Source organism: Juglans regia, chromosome 3 (assembly GCF_001411555.2).
Source record: "Juglans regia cultivar Chandler chromosome 3, Walnut 2.0, whole genome shotgun sequence".
NCBI classification, from domain to species: domain Eukaryota; kingdom Viridiplantae; phylum Streptophyta; class Magnoliopsida; order Fagales; family Juglandaceae; genus Juglans; species Juglans regia.
Genome location: NC_049903.1, coordinates 22,141,128 through 22,158,097, shown reverse-complemented (window position 1 = coordinate 22,158,097; position 16,970 = coordinate 22,141,128).

Genomic DNA, 16,970 nt, shown 5'->3' with positions numbered 1-16,970 from the left:
AAGAATCTTTTTCATTTTTTTATTTATTTGAATAATTTGGATTTTGATACATATTTATTTAGCATGAATAAAGAACTGAAAATTATAAATTACGGCTTATTCACCATGAAACCAGGGAAGTTCCTTTTATTTCTTCAATCTGTCTCACTTTTGCATTACAATGAGGACATTGTTTAGTTTAAGTTTGGGGGTGTAAACTCCTATAGTCATTTGGTCTTCTTGTTTGCTATTTATTTATTTATTATTTATTTTTTTGTGATTTTATAAGTCTTGAGTTGTTGGATTTTCTTTCCAAGCATGTATTTGAGTTTGATTAAATTCTCTATGACTCTGAAATTTGTGATTGAGGATGGAATTGAGAAAAATTTTCAAAAATTTCTTTTACGTCAGGCTGAGTTTTGTGGGTACTTTGATTTAAATCTTTGACCTTGACATAATTGAGTACATAGTCATTTTTTTTTCTTTATTCCATTTTGCTTATGAAGAGAAGAGGTTGAATTAACTAGGTCAGAGAAGTTCAATCTTGCTTTGCTCTAGAATTCGTTGATGGATCCTTGAGGCAAAATCTTAGTTGACACCAAATATTAGATAAATGATCTAGGCAAATTTTTTTTTTTTTTCCATAACCAAAAAGCTTTCTCAGCTGTCCTAATTATCATGCCATCATTGCATCGTGTATTTCCATAGTCAGCCCCCTTGAGCCTTTAACCATTCCCGTTTCTAAGCCTGAAAGACAATGAATTTACCTTTACAGTTTGAGAAAATACTGTGGTGGAAATATACATTTAAAGAGAAAGTTAGTTCAAAGGAAATTATGCTCTATTTGATACAAGTGTGTAAAAAAAAAAAAAAAAAGTTGAACGAAAAAAAATGGGGGTGGAAGTGGTTAAAGATTTGAAAAGGCTACAAGAATTGAGGTGGTTGAATGAAAAAGGTGGAAGGTTAAAAAAAAAAAGAAGGTATTATTGCTGTGTTTGTCTTTTATTCAGAAGTGATTTATCCATCATGACGGAAAAAAATAGAGAAAACTCAGTAAGTGGAGTGCAAATCACTTCAGATTTTGTTAAAGGTGTACTTAGTACTACTTCATTAATTACAACAACAATATTGTCATCAAGTATGAGCATATAGGTGATGAAGAGTTATGGTTTGAATCATGTGGATATCTCTTTCATTGTTCTTTCTGCCAAATATTTTCCAATTTGCTTTGATTTTCCATATCAATTTCTTTCTTAGCCCTCACCCTGTGGCCTATCATTATAACCTTGATTAATGACCTTTTGATCTCTGATTTTGGTGTTTGACTACATTAGTGGAGAGGATTTCTGAAAATTGGACTTATGCGGTCAAGTTTTGGGAGAATTCTTCTGATTTTAGTTATTCTACTTTTATCGAGTTTGCAGGTGGTTTGGAGTTAAATTGACTATATCACACACACACTCAAGGTCTTAACTTTAGGTTGAAGTAAACACTTAACTCTTACTTGACAAATTGCTAAATTTTTTATTGATTTTCCTGCTATCCTTGAAGTTAAAAGAGTAAGAGACTAGTGATGATATCTAATTCAGATCATGCCTTGGTGAGTGATGAAACTTCTCGATGGGGTCAAGTTGGTAGTCTATAGTGGTCTTTTATTTTTTGTTTTTTGTTTGAGGACAAACAAAGTTGTAAGTTTGGGGGTGTTTTAGCATAGATACAATTTCCCACAAAATGTAAAGACTCGTCGTCTATACGTAAAGACAAATACTGCATTCCCATTCGGACCAGTTGCGCGTCCATTTCAGTTTTTCAAAATACCAGGATTTTCCCACCAAACTCCTCATTAGTTATTACCTTATCAAAATGAAACAACCACATATACATCTAAATTTTATCAACACACTGAAATGGTTCCAGTAGCACTGCCACCTTTGGTCGACATTCATTCAGCAAACTCTTTAACCGTCCCTTAGAAATACCTATTCCCCTTATATTCAAGACTAATATTGATCCTGTCATTGAGATAAGTTTTTGGCACGAGTGATCACCCTCTTGGAACTCCTAATTTTCTCAAATTTCCTGTTATGGTGTTTTCTCTTCCCTACTTCATCCTTTATTTCCGTGTGACATTCCTTATCCTACAGAAAGACTTCCGCATGTAACTCTAGTTTCGGATCAGACATCGACCCCTCTTCCAATAAGACCTCTTCCTCCTGCAATTTATCAACCTCCCTCTCCTCAGTACAAGGAACTACTTCCACCTCCCTCATATTCGTGTCCAACTCCTTCGACCGAGAAGACCATTCCAGTCGTCCGTCATTTCTCTCCACCTCCTTATTATTCATTTCCTCCGCAGGAACCTCAATATCAGGAGACTCACCATGGTCTTTTTTCTTTTCCAACTCCTCAATCAAAGGTGTGGAGGAATCACCTTTACCAGATTTACCTCAGAATCCTGATTTGCTTCAACTTCTTTTTCCTCAACAACTGGTAGATTTATATTTTCCTTCGGTTCTCCCACAACAGGTTCATCCACAATAGGTTCTTGTTGCCGAACCCATACCTTTCTTCCGGTAATCTTTTTCCCAGCATGACATGTTCTTGCATTTTGCACTTGGAACAGAACGCCAGTAGAGTACATACATATGTACATATGTATACATATAATTTGGCTTCTGAAGAAAAATTTCTACTTCCACCACTACTGAACATGAGGTTGGCTCCGGTCAATTTGATCAATCATATATATATATATATATATATATGTTCTGGGGCTTTTTGATAAACAGCCCTAAGGTTTGATATGACAAAGCGATTTGATTTGGATTTGGCTAAGTTGGGAATGAATAAAATATTTGGTTGACCTAGCCTAATAGGTCAATAATAGGGTTACTTCTGTCGATTATTAGTTGGCATCTTTGGCGTAGAAGATGCTCTGCCCATATGGAGGGGCACATTCAATCTATTCGTGTGGTTTGGTATACTATTAAAAATTGGATGGGCTCAATTAGTCAAGACATGAAAAAGGTTAAGAAATGTTCAAGGTATGAATTGTAGATTTTACATGCTTTGCAAATTACGTCAAAAGTCCCTGTGAGGCAGTTTTTAAAGATTATGGCTTGGCAAAAACCTGCTCAAGGGTGGTTTAAATTGAATACAGATGGTTGTAGCCTAGGAAACCTAGGATCTTCAGGGGTGGGTGGTATTATTAGAAATGATCAAGGCCACTTGGTTCATGCTTTTAATTCTTATATTGGTTTTGGTTCTAATAATAAAGCTGAGTTGTTAGCTCTGATGCAGGGTCTTAAAGCGTGTAAAAATATAGGGATTAATTTTGTGGAAATAGAATTAGATTCTCAAGTGGTAATCTCTTGGTAGAATAGGTGGAGATGTGGAGTATGATATTTGGAAGATTTTTGGGAGGATACACTTGTTCTTATGGATTCAATGGTTTGTGTAGTTCGGCACGTTTATAGGAAAGGTAACAAAGTGTCTAACTGGTTGGCTCAGAGTGGGGCGGCTGGTCTAAATATGGAATGGACTTTTGTTGAAGATTTGCCTAGGATCCTTCGAGAATTAATTCGATTGGATAAACTTGGTTTACCATCTTTATGGTGCTGTCAGAGTTAAGAACTTAAGACTCATGTGCTGTTTGGTTGTTGTGTTGGTTTGGTAAGCTTTTATTGTTTATATTTGTTGGGCTAACGGTTTTTTTTGCAGGTGAGGATTTATTGCTTTTTTTTTTTTTTTTTTGTCTGTAATGTCCTTTTGTTTTTTGGATAGCATAAACTAGGCTTTTTTGAAACCTGGTTTCGAAACTTTATATTGTATCTCCAGGTATTGGTATGTAATCACGGTTTTCCTCCACCATAAGTGAGGGATTATTAATAAAATCGGGACGGGGTCACTCGTGGACAGATGATTCTCGGCTCTTTATAAAAAAAAAAAAGAAAAGAAAAAGAAAAGGGTCAATAATGGAACCTGTTGAGTTGGATGTATTGCTGGTAGTTAATTGGTACATAAATAAGAAAAAACTCCCCTAGTACGTATGTGAATATTTGGGAGGATATACTTGACTTTAACAAGTTTATAAGTTTTGATGTGCATCATATCACTACAAGAGATTTGGTTCTTTTAGACAAATAATTTTGTCACAAAGAACCCAATTTTTGTCCCAAAATGTTGGAGACGAAAAAATTGTTTCTATTTTGTCTTGAAAAGCCTGTCTCAAAAGGTTTTTGTAGACAAAAAATAATTTTTAGGGACGAAATTGGGCGGAACCAAGAAACCATTCGAACGGTCTTTTTTTTTTAGGCGAACCATTTTTGTCTCAAAAAACCGTTCGAATGGAATCCTATCAGTTCGAACCGACACATACCTTTTGAACTATAAGAAATTTTGATTCGAACTAATGACCATATTTGATCCTGTTCGAATTGATAGAGTGTTCGAATAGATTTTATACGTTCAAACTAATAAATTTTTCAAATGACTTGTGTTCGAACATAAATTCTGTCTGTTCGAACAGACTTTATTTTCAAAAATTCTGTCCATTCGAACGGGGTTTTGCATATTAATATTGTTCGAATAAATATTTTATTGTTTGAACGAAGGTCTTTTTTAGTTCGAATGGATTTATAAATGCTAATTTAATTTACCGTTCAATCGGTTATTTACCGATAAAATGATATTAATCATACAGAACAACATTTAATTAAAAATACCATACTAATATTACACAAATTGTAATTCAAATATAACAATTGTTCAAATTTTTTGGAACATCATAATAGAAAGAAAATTAAAGAAAAAATAAATTTTAAGATTGTGGTGGTGGTATAGAGTTTTGGGACATTATTGACTACCACTGTTCAAACATTTTTTTTTATTCAACTCAAACCTCTTCTGCATGTTCTCTTTTAATTTGGCCTTTAAATCCACGGCTTGATTTAATCGTGTCAGCAACTCTTTTTCCTTAGACCTCAATCATTCTATCTCAAGTGTTGTTTCCTTTACTTCATTTGTCTTATCGTCTTTCGATCTGGCTTTAAAAGAGGATGATGATGTTGAGGATGGTTTCACGCAATATCCTAAACCCCTCAAATATCCATAACGTGATCCAAGAACTTGAGAAATGATCTGAGCATTGTTGACAAATGATTCATTAGATGGATCCGCAGCAGTTTCCTTAAGAGCTATCATCTTGTTCTACAAAAAAAAACATTAAAGTTAGTATAAGTAACAAAAATCTTATTAGACAATGGAATTAAAGAAACCTAAACTTACATAATTTGTCTCTACTTCGGGATTGGTCTAAACACCATCACAATTTTTATATGTTTTAGCATATAATTGGGTTAAATCATAGTCAATAGGACGTTCTTCTTCCTGCAAAAAGAAAATCTATATTAGAACTTAAATAAGAAAAGTGTATTATATATTAATATTTTGAGGATTAAACTAACTTACCATTTTTTAGACAAACGATGAAAAGATCGAGAACCCGCATGATGGTGTATTATTAAATTTCATCTATTTACTTTTACCACAGTACTTTGTTGCTGAATAAATATTATGTCTATATGTTTAATACATCTATCATATACTATTAAAAAAATATAGCAGCGAAATTACTTGATAAGCAGGATCTTTAAACATATCACAAACATTTTCTCATTCGTTTGGTGGCATTGCTTGGAATGGATTTTGGTGCGCCTCTGTTGTAGTACTGAACTTCTGATAGTGTGCATGGCATCGATCTTTGTACTTTCGGAATGCATTCAACATTAGTTCCACAACCGTTAGTCGATCCTCTCGTGGCCAAAATTAAGTTCAAACTCGTGTTTTCAAAAATTATAAACAATTAGTATAAATACACAGTAACTTTAAATTAACATGTTATACTTAGTTTCTTGGGATGTAGCTTATTACCAGGCAATGATTTTTGATGTGGTCTTTCACATCTTGGAGAACTTTAGCTCAGGAGGAAGTAGTCATCGATGCATACGTGCGAGTAAGCATACCAATATAAGAAGCAAGCCAAGCTGTTGAATCCCCGGAGCCACCAGTCTGATCATCAAGAATATCTACTTTAATTTTACCTACTTTATTTACTTCCTCTATGTAGGCAACACTCATAGTGCCTCGACCTCAGCGCTGGCTTACAATAGCTATATATACATAAATTAAAGTATATAGTTTAATTAAATTATTTTTATTTTACAAATATATATTACTTAAATAGAGCATTAAATGAGGTATTTAATTTGATAAAATACCTTGTTCTGGGTCTGGTATGTTGGCCCACTATTGATGGCAGGTGAACCACACGGAGAATCAGTAATGAATGGGGAGGCACACGTGTTGCTTTATGTTTGGAAGGCATATCTGTTTGAAATTATTATTCGAACAAACGTTACAGATATTTATAAGAATGATACATACACAAATATTTGTTTGAAATTCATTCACTATCAGTGCTGCTGGACCAGTCACCCCCATCCTCACTAGACACTTCAATTGATTCATGTTCTTCTAGCATTTCACCCTCAATTACTTTGGGACATCTTTTCTACGCAATGGGACCATGTAATATTGACTTAGATTAACAAATAGATTGATGTCTGATTTGTTTTCTTGATATGCTTATTCATTTGCTGGACTATCAACTTTTTCATGTGGTTCATCTGCCACTGGAATGTAATCATATACATTTCTTGGTGGTGCAAACTTCTCACTACCCGCCATGGGTTCCCGTACTCTGGATCATTTAAATAAAAAACTTGATTCACTTACCAAGCGAGAACAAAAGGATCATCCTCATACCATGTAAGAGATGTATTGACACTCACAAAATATTCATCTTTACACACTCCCAAACTAGGATTTGAGACATTCCACCAATTATATTTAAACAGCTAGACCATATATCCCCCCACATACTTTAATGTTATGATATCTTCTACAATTTCGTAGAAGTCAATGTTATCATCCCCATGGCTTCCCTCGGCTACAACACCACAATTTTGATTTTTCCTACATCATTCTCTGTCAGCTCTGTGAAATCTATATCCACACACCAAACATCCTAAGTATTGGATGGCCTGCCTGGATGGACCCACGTGTCAGAGCATACAATTATGATGAGATTTCTTCTGAATTCTCACCATATTTCGATATAACCTACATAATAAATTTTATTATAGTTATATCAATGTTAGATGGAAAAAAAAAGTGGAGTTTAGAGGTATGAAATTCGTAGACAATAAGATATTTTTACAGTAATACCGTATGTTGAAACCATGAAGCGAAATCCTCTTTGTGCATCTTTTCTACGTCAATTACACCATTCGTGCGAAGTAGTTGTATATGTTCATTACACATGTTCATGTGAACTATTAATTTGTACCAAGATATAGTATATTATTATACATGAACTTAAAGATACTATTGATTTAGAGGATTATCACTAACCTCAAGTAGTAGTCAATCTCCACGCAGTTATTCAAGACATACCATCGAGTTCTTTCAAACTCTCGCCTACATAGGTCATAGTCCCCTTGTGCGCTTATGGGACATACGGTTTGGGGAAATACGAAAAATGCTGATGAGACTCCTATTTGTCCACCTTCATAATTTCGATCTAGTCCTGTAAATCTAGTATCAACCCCACGGAAGCACATTGAACCAAAGGTATGCCACTCATTTTCAATGTATGACTATTCAATCAAACCTTCCGGACGAGCTTTATTCCCCTTAGATACTTAAGTTTTCCTAAAACCCGTTTAATAGGATACATCTATCTATACTAAATTAGGCCAACGACTAAAGCCTCACAAAGTAGGTGCACAGCCAATTGATAGCCAAATGAACCATTACATCAAAGAATGAAGGTGCTTACAAACTCTCCAATCTGCACAATATCACTGCAATGTCAGCTTCCATTTTTAATAATACATCAACATTCAATGTTCTATTGCAAATGTCCCGGAAAAATAGCCCTAATTTTGTGAGAGTAGTACAAACGTCTCGAGTAAGCTTTCAACGCTCATCAACCGGCAACAGACGTTGCAGAAATACATGACAATCGTGACTTTTAAGACTATTTATCTTCTAATCATGACTTCCAACACATCTTGACATGTTCGAAGCATAACTATTGGGTAATTTGATTGTCATGAACCAATTACATAATTTCTTTCTCTCATCATTTGAAAGTGTATACCATCCAATGAGCATATAGGCTGACAACTCACTATCTTACAAATGCAACTCTGATCTTATCCCCAACTTCGATCTTATCCCCAACTCTTTTAAATCTTTACGAGAGTTAGCTGTATCTTTTGTCTTTCCTTCTATTGACATCAGTGTGCTCAATATATTCTCATATATATTTTTCTCAATGTGCATAATATCTAGATTGTTGTGTAGTGTCAAGGTAGACCAGTATGACAACTCAAAAAAAATACTTTTTTTTGTCCAATTCAACTCCGCTGCTTGTCGTTTTCTCTTTCAAACTCTTGCATCTTTCCCAAAACATCCCCCAACCGCGCTATAATATCAATCCCAAACAACTCTGGTGACCTGCGCTCAACCCTTCCATCAAACATCATTATATTTGAACGTCATCTATGATCATGTGGTAAATATCAACAGTGTCCCCGAAACATAATTTCCTACCATTTGTCAACCACTAAGACTGGGTATCTTTATTGCAAACAGGACAAGCCATTTTACCTTTTGTGCTCCACCTAGACAAGTTTCCGTATGCTGAGAAATCATTTATTGTCCACATCACTGCAGCATGCGTCTTGAATTCCTGCAACGACGCCTCATCATATGTACTGACACCCTAATTCCACAACTCTTTCAACTCTGCAATCAGTGGTTGCAGATATACATCTAATTTGTTCTTTGGTGACCTTGGCCCTAGTATCAATAGAGTCATCATAAAATACGGATCCTTCATACACTTCCCAAGTGGCAAGTTATAGGGCATTAATATGACAGACCAAGTACTATGAGAAGTGTTCATGTTGCCACAAGGATTAAAACCATCCGTTGCTAAACTAAGACGTGCATTGTGAGGTTTTTTGGCAAACCATGGATACTCTACGTCAAATTTCTTCCATTGTAAGAAATATGTAGGATGCAAGATGAAACTTTCATTTTGGACTCTTTCGATGTGATATCAAGGCATATCTTTCGTAGTCAACCAGGTTGTAAACAATCTTTGAAGTCAAGGAATCAATGGAAAATGTCTTAACACTTTTTGGAGTACATTATGCTTATCGGATGTCCGTTTTGACTAGGGGTGTAAATTCAAACCGGAAAACTGGTCTGGATCGGTTCTTAGAATGTGAAACCTGGCCGGTTCCAGTTTTAGGATTTTTCGGACCGGACCGGACCGGACCGGTTGATAAAAAATATATATAAAAAATAATATTTGTATTATTGTATATATAAGTTTTATACAAAATATTATATATATATATTAATATATATAAGTTATATATATTATGTATAATTATAAATTTATTAATATATTAATAAATGCCCACATTTCAGCTGAACAGGGGGCATTTATTCCGGGTCGTAGTATTTTCGAAAACATAACTCTTGCTCAAGAGATGGTTCATGCGTTGAAGAGAAAGACAGTTGGAGGCAATGTGATGGTTAAGTTGGATATGGCAAAGGCATATGATAGGGTGCATTGGGATTTTTTATTAAATGTTCTATCTAGCTTTGGTTTTTCAGAAAAATTTTGTAGCTCGGTGAAGGAATGTGTGGTGTCCCCTTGGTATTCGGTGATGATGAATAGGTCTTATAGTCCAAGAGAGGCCTATGGCAAGGTGACCCTTTGTCGCCTTATTTATTTATTTTGATGCAAGAAGTGTTCTCACGGCTTATTTGGAAAGAATTTGAGGAGGGTCGTATTGGGAAGTACTATCATCCTAGAGGGGCACCGTTGGTGTCTCATCTGTTATATGTAGATAATATTATGATTTTTTTGAATGGCGAAAAAGATCTCTAAGATGGCTGGGGTCTACTTTATCATGCTACGAGCTTTGGTCTAGCTAGCGGGTTAGTAAAGAGAAGTCGGCCATTTTTTTCTCGCCAAAAATTAGTGCTGCGAGGCAGCGTGGGTTGGTACGTCTTACGGGGTTTGGATCTGGTAATTTCCTCGTCATGTATTTGGGAGTTCCGCTGGTTTGTGGACGCTTGAAAGCTGTTCACCTCGATCATTTGGTTGCGAAATTTCGGGCTAAGGTGGCGGGGTGGAAGGCAAGGCTTCTGTCGCAAGGGGGGTGTTTGGTTCTACTTAATTATGTACTTTCTAGTATGGCTTCCCACTGTTTGGTTGTGATGAACGTCCCTTAAGTTGTGGTTAAAAATATGAAAAATTATATTCCTAAGCCTCATACACCACACACCATCATTTTTATAATTTTTTAATTTTATTCTCTTATTAAATGTGTGGTATATGAATTATGAATAAAATAATTTAATTATTTTAAGAATAATAAAACCAAAAAAAATTTTAAAAAAATTTTAAAAAAATAAAAAAAATTATGGTGTGTGGTGTATGGGCTTATGAATAGCAATGCTCTAAAAATATTAATTCAATTCTAGCCACTTTTTTTTGGGGAGAGAAGAATGGGAAAGCAAAAATGAAGTGGTGTGCATGGTCTCGGATCAGTAGGCCAACGGAAGAGGGTGGGTTGGGTTTGAGGAATTTTCTAGAAATTCAAAAAGCGATGCATATGAAATTGACTTGGCGTATTTTGTCAGTGGACTCATTGTGGACTCGGTTCATGGCATCAAAGTACGGAAGAGGACAACATGCTTCGTTGATGGTAGCTCGAAACAACAATTCGAGAATTTGGAGCTCTATAGTCTCAGTTATGCATGATTTCTGTGAGGCTTCCAAAGTTAGAGTGAGAGAGGGGAATTCGTCTTTCTGGTTTGATAGGTGGTTTTCGAATGGCACTTTATGCAATTTGGTGGGGGTAGTTGGTACACCTTCATTAAAAATTAAAGATGTGTGGGTTGGGAATACTTGGGACGGTGACATGCTCCAGTAGCTAATTGGGGAGGAGTTGGCGGAGGAGGTGATGAGGGAAATTGGTGCAGGGCGCACTGGGCAAGATATTTTGATCTGGAAACCTACTTTGGGGGAGAGTTTACAATAGCCAGCGCATGGGAGTTAATCCGAGTGAGAGGAGTTTATCATGGTTGGATGGATTGGATATGGAGTAAATATTTGCCAAACAGTTTGCATGTGGAGGGCACGTTTTAATTTATTAGCGACGGACACTAAGGTGCAGTTCCGTGGAGTTGTTATGGCTTCAAAGTGTAACTGTTGTCATCTACCACAGACCGAAACTTTAGATCATGTGCTTGCTACTGGGGAGATTGCAGAGCAGGTTTGGCGTTGTGCTTCACTGGCACTGGGCATTGGTGTACAAACTAGGACCTGGGGGCATCAGGTGGAGGCTTGGATGGCATGTGCAAAATGAGGAATGCAGAAGGGCATTTTAGTGGGCCTGTTACCAAGTGTTATTACTTGGAATTATGGCGTCGACGCTGTCAAGCCAGGATGGAGGGAGTTCATTCCAGTGCTATGGAAATTTGGAGAGCTGTTCGAATATGGCTAGGTGTTTTGGTAAATGGTTTGCATGCCAAGAAGGTCTCCAAAGTTGATGCACAGGTCTTGAAGGCTTTGGAATCTTGGATATGAATATTCAGGAATAGGTAGCGCGTAATCCACTGCAAGTTGTTTGGTTAAAACCACCTGTGGGATGGTGGAAATTAAATGTGGATGGAAGTTGTTGTGGTAATCCAGGGAATTGTGGTGGGGGTGGTGTGTTGCAGGACCATAGGGGGCGGATGACAACAGGATTTTCTGCTCACTATGGGTTCGAAAAAAACAATGAGCCTGAGTTAAGAGCCTTACTTCAGGGGGTCCGGCTTTGTAAAGAGATGAATTGTCTAAATGTTATTTTGTAGTGTGATTCTAAGGTAGTGGTTGATTGGGTGAAGAAGCGAGGTTGTAATTTATGGTATCTTTAGTGTGGCGCCCCTGACCCCCATGTAGAGAAAACATGGGAATCGAGACGCCGGGATGATGACAACACGGTCACACATCCCAACGAAGTGCCAGTGTGTGTACAAGTAACGGTGTACAAAAACAACGCAGCGGATTAGTCAACTAAGTACCAGAATTTAAATACAAGTAAACATCAGTAAAGTTTTAAATACAGTTATACAGTCATCCAAAATAAAGTTAACACATGTCCCGAAAATACAGAAGGGTAAAATAAAATAACAATAAACAGTGATCCCAGATCACTCCTCGGGCGGAGCCGTCTCCTCAGGCTCACCCTCCTCCTCCACATCTGCATCAAAATCTGCGTTACCACAGAATGGTAACGCAGGTAAGTATAACCCAAAAATAATCTCAGGAATAAAATGCATTTAATACAACTAACATGCATGCATATGATGAAATATGCATTTTTCCTCAAAACATCATTTTCCCCGAAAATGATAATTTTCCAACACACGCCAAAATCCCATTTGGCCCAAAAATAATCCGTAAAACATTTTCCCAGAAAATGATTTACACAAAATCCAACTCACACTATTTTCCCAGAAAATAGTCCATTTAATCCGTCAATACCCTATGCACCATGGCCTCCCCTAGGGACCATCCGCACGTCCTGGCTTCGTAGCGATGCCCAGTTCCGCGCCCAGCGCGTACATGGCCGAGCACCCACTACGCAACGAGCGATGCCCAGTTCCGCGCCCAGCGCGTACATGGCCAGACATCCTCTAGTCCCCGCCAGCAGAAGGACCACGGAGTCGGCACGAATCTCTCGTCCGATCCCATTGTCGCCCAGCGACAATCCAGGGGACGTTACTCAGTTTATTCCGCTCCCGAGTAACCAGAGGAGCTCCACCGAGATAATGCCCCATCTCGGCTTGGGGTCGTGATACGCACGCACCCAAATTCCATTCTCACATGAAAACCCAGTTTTCATAAACACATGAACATGAATGCAATACACGAAAACCCAGTTTTCCTTTACAAACATGATCATGCATGAAATAATGATATGCACATGTACCAACACAAATCCACATTCCTCAATAACCAATAACCAATCCAATCAAACCAACCCAAACAACTCCAATCATAAATCCATCCGACCCCCGTACTCCTCGGACTCAGTCCGGCATGCCAAAAAAATACAGTGAAATGCGTTAGTGCAAAAATACATAAAATTCATGAGAATACTTTGGAGAAATACTTACAGCGCTATATGATAATTTCCGGAGGATCACGAAGCTGAAAAAGGCGACGTCTGAGCAACACCACAGTGTAAAATACACTGTGGCCGTGGGTCACAAATACCCACTTTTCAACGGAGACAAACGAAGACCCCAAAATGATAGGGTAGGGCCTAGAGAGGTCGGTGAAGCCAATGGTGGTGGTGGTTTGCCGTGGATGACGGCGCAAATGGTGGTTTAAGGCCAAAAATGTACAAATCGGAAATGGACTTGGTGGGGCTTCACCGGTGACGGATCGGAGCTGGGGTTGGGTCCAAAGGGTTGCCAAGAGGTCGGGGATGAAGTGGTAGGAAGATGGTGGCCAATGGCGGTGCGACGGCGGCGCAACGAAGGAAAGAGTGCCGCGGCTTCGTGGGTCTCGTGGGGGCTAACGGCGGCTTGGATGGAAGTGAGGTTGGTGGGGTAAGGTCGCCGGCGGCAGGGGAACCAAAAGGAGGGGGCGGTGTCGACCACGGCGGCTCGACGGCGGCGGGCTGGGTGGAGGCCGAAGTCGCACGGGAGAGAGGAGAGAGTTGGGTCGCGCGGGAAAGAAAGAAGACCGAAGGAAATAAGGAGAAAAGAAAAAAGAAGGAAAAGAAAAGGAGAGGAAAGAAAAAGAGGGGAAAAGAAATGAGGTCCAATCCTCATAACTTGGGTCACGAAAATGATCCAACGGAAATGATTTTAAAACCACAAATTAAATAAAATAATTTAAACGTAATGGTAAAGTCAAATTGAAATAATTAAATCTCACAGTAATTAATTTAAATATTAAAAGTAATTTAAATACATAACAATAAATAAATATTAAGAAAGCACATAAAAATAATTTTCACCAAATTAAAATCATAGAAATAAACTCACTAAAAATCCAACCAATTTTAAAATAAGAGTATAATTTTTTGAATAAATAAAAATAAACCTTTAGTAAAAATACACTAAAATACGGGGTGTTACATCCTCCCCCCCTTAAAAAAAAATTTCGTCCTCGAAATTAGCAAGGTCAAACATTAAACTAAGACAGGATCAAGATTCAACCGAGAGCATACTTAAGAACATACCACCAAAATCAAACAAACAAGTAAGGATAATGCTCCCTCATGTCAGCTTCTCTTTCCCAAGAGAAATCTTGAGCCAACGGATCACCCCATGACACTTTCACCATAGGTACTGTCTTGGACCTTAATCTTTGCTCTTTCCAATCTACAATCTGCGTCGGGGCAACTTCATAAGTAAGGTTAGGCTGAAGTTGAATGCGTTCAGGGTCAACAAAACGTGGCTCTTGCTGTCCAAAACTCTTCTTCAACGAAGACACATGAAACACATCATGAACATCCCCAAAATAATCCGGCAAGGCAACTCTATAAGCAATAAGCCCAACTTTCTCTACGATCTGAAAAGGGCCAACATATCTTGGACTAAGCTTTCCTTTCTTACCAAAGCGCTTAACACCTTTCATAGGAGAGACTTTAAGATAAACCCAATCACCTTCTTCAAAGGATAAGTCTCTTCTTCTTGTATCTGCGTAACTCTTCTGGCGACTTTGCGCTTCTGCCATTTTAGTCCTTATAAACTGAACTTGATCCTTCATTTCTTGAATTATCTCAGGCCAAATTACTTTACTCTCGCCAACTTCATCCCAACACAAGGGTGATCTACACTTCCTTCCATACAAAGCTTCATACGGGGCCATCTGGATGGAAGAATGAAAACTGTTATTATAAGAGAATTCAATAAGCGGTAGATGATTCTCCCAACTTCCTTGAAATCCTATGACACAAGACCGCAACATATCCTCCAGAGTCTGAATAGTACACTCTGATTGACCGTCTGTTTGAGGGTGATATGCACTACTAAACTTCAACTTAGTGCCTAAAGCCGCCTGCAAGCTCTTCCAAAAATGGGACGTAAACCGCGGGTCCCGATCTGACACGATACTCTTGGGTACTCCATGCAAACGCACTATCCCCTTGACATATAACCGAGTCAACTTACCCAAAGAGTCAGTATTATTAACAGGCAAGAAATGGGCACTCTTGGTCAACCGATCAACAATCACCCAAATTGAGTTCTTTCCACTAGGAGTCCTCGGCAAACCCACAACAAAATCCATAGAAATATCATCCCACTTCCACTCAGGAATAGGGAGAGGTTGAAGTCTACCAGCAGGTCTTTGATGCTCAGCCTTTACTCGACGACACGTGTCACATTTCTCAATAAACAAAGCGATGTCCAACTTCATTCCTCCCCACCAGAAATTCCTCTTTAAATCTCGATACATTTTCGTGCTTCCTGGATGAACTGAATAAGGAGCCGCATGGGCTTCTGCCAAAATCCGCTCTTTAAATTCAGAATCTCGGGGAATCACTCTACGATCCCGAAACCGAAGAATACCATCCTTATCCAAGCTATAATGCAGGGGTCCTCTAGACTTCCTGACTCTTTTCTTGATAGCTAACAACTTAGGATCCCTTCTTTGAAGAGTCTTCAATTCTTCAAAATCCACTACTCGGACATCCAAGACTGACGATAACAATTCCTCTTGCTGTGAACTCTTGATAAGAAGTCTCCTCATTCCACAAAGGAGAGAGTCCAGATCTGATGACTCTGCTTCATCCACTTGTTGAGATTTCCTACTCAAAGCATCAGCGACTAAATTCGCCTTTCCTGGATGATACTTGATCTCACATTGATAGTCGCTAATCAACTCTAACCACCGTCTCTGTCTCATATTGAGATTCTTCTGAGTAAACAGATGCTTCAAGCTCTTGTGATCAGTATAAACTTCACAGGCTTCACCATACAGATAATGCCGCCAAATCTTAAGAGCAAAAACTATAGCCGCCAACATCAATCAACACCTATGCTACAACTTCTAAACCTCCATTGAATTCTACTTTTGGTAACCTAATAACCACTTCCAAAGTTAACCATTAATAACAAATTGCAGAATCAAATGATTAATCTCCAATTACAAGTATTTTCTCAAAATTCGAGTCACTACTAATTCCTCAAATCAGCACAATCTGAACTCCTGACTACAACAAAAATACCACGCTTCTGCTGCGCACTCTGATATTCGCCACATGCATAAAACTTATGTCCTCATGAAACTAACACCATCGAGTACAAGGTGGCTCCATTCCTATTGACCAAAAACTCTTATCACATCTTGGTAGAAAAATACTCCCTTTCCAAAAACCACGAATTATAACTCAAATTCCTCAATTAACTCTCGCAGCCTTAATCAAAATCAATTCCATAAAATACATCCATGATCATTGACAGAAACCCAAACTCAAACAACCTCAGCTTCCCAAATTGAAAATAAGCAATCTCAACCCAAAATACATCCACCTCATCTACGATAAGGAACATACCTTAAAAGGCTCGATTTCCAACCCAACCAACCAACAAGAGCGCCTATAAACTTCTACCTGACAATCTAAACCCAAAAGCTCATCACTTACATTCTGAACAACATCTACACCAAAACATTATCAAAACCTTCTTGGTAACTCATCCACTTATCTCTACTCCTACAAGCTAGCATTAACACAACTAGTTCCTTCAATAGTACATCACTATTAAACCTCAAGGCAAACCATACTGCTCAAATCTTCAATCCACCAAAAGTCATTGCAAAGCACCCAAGGATC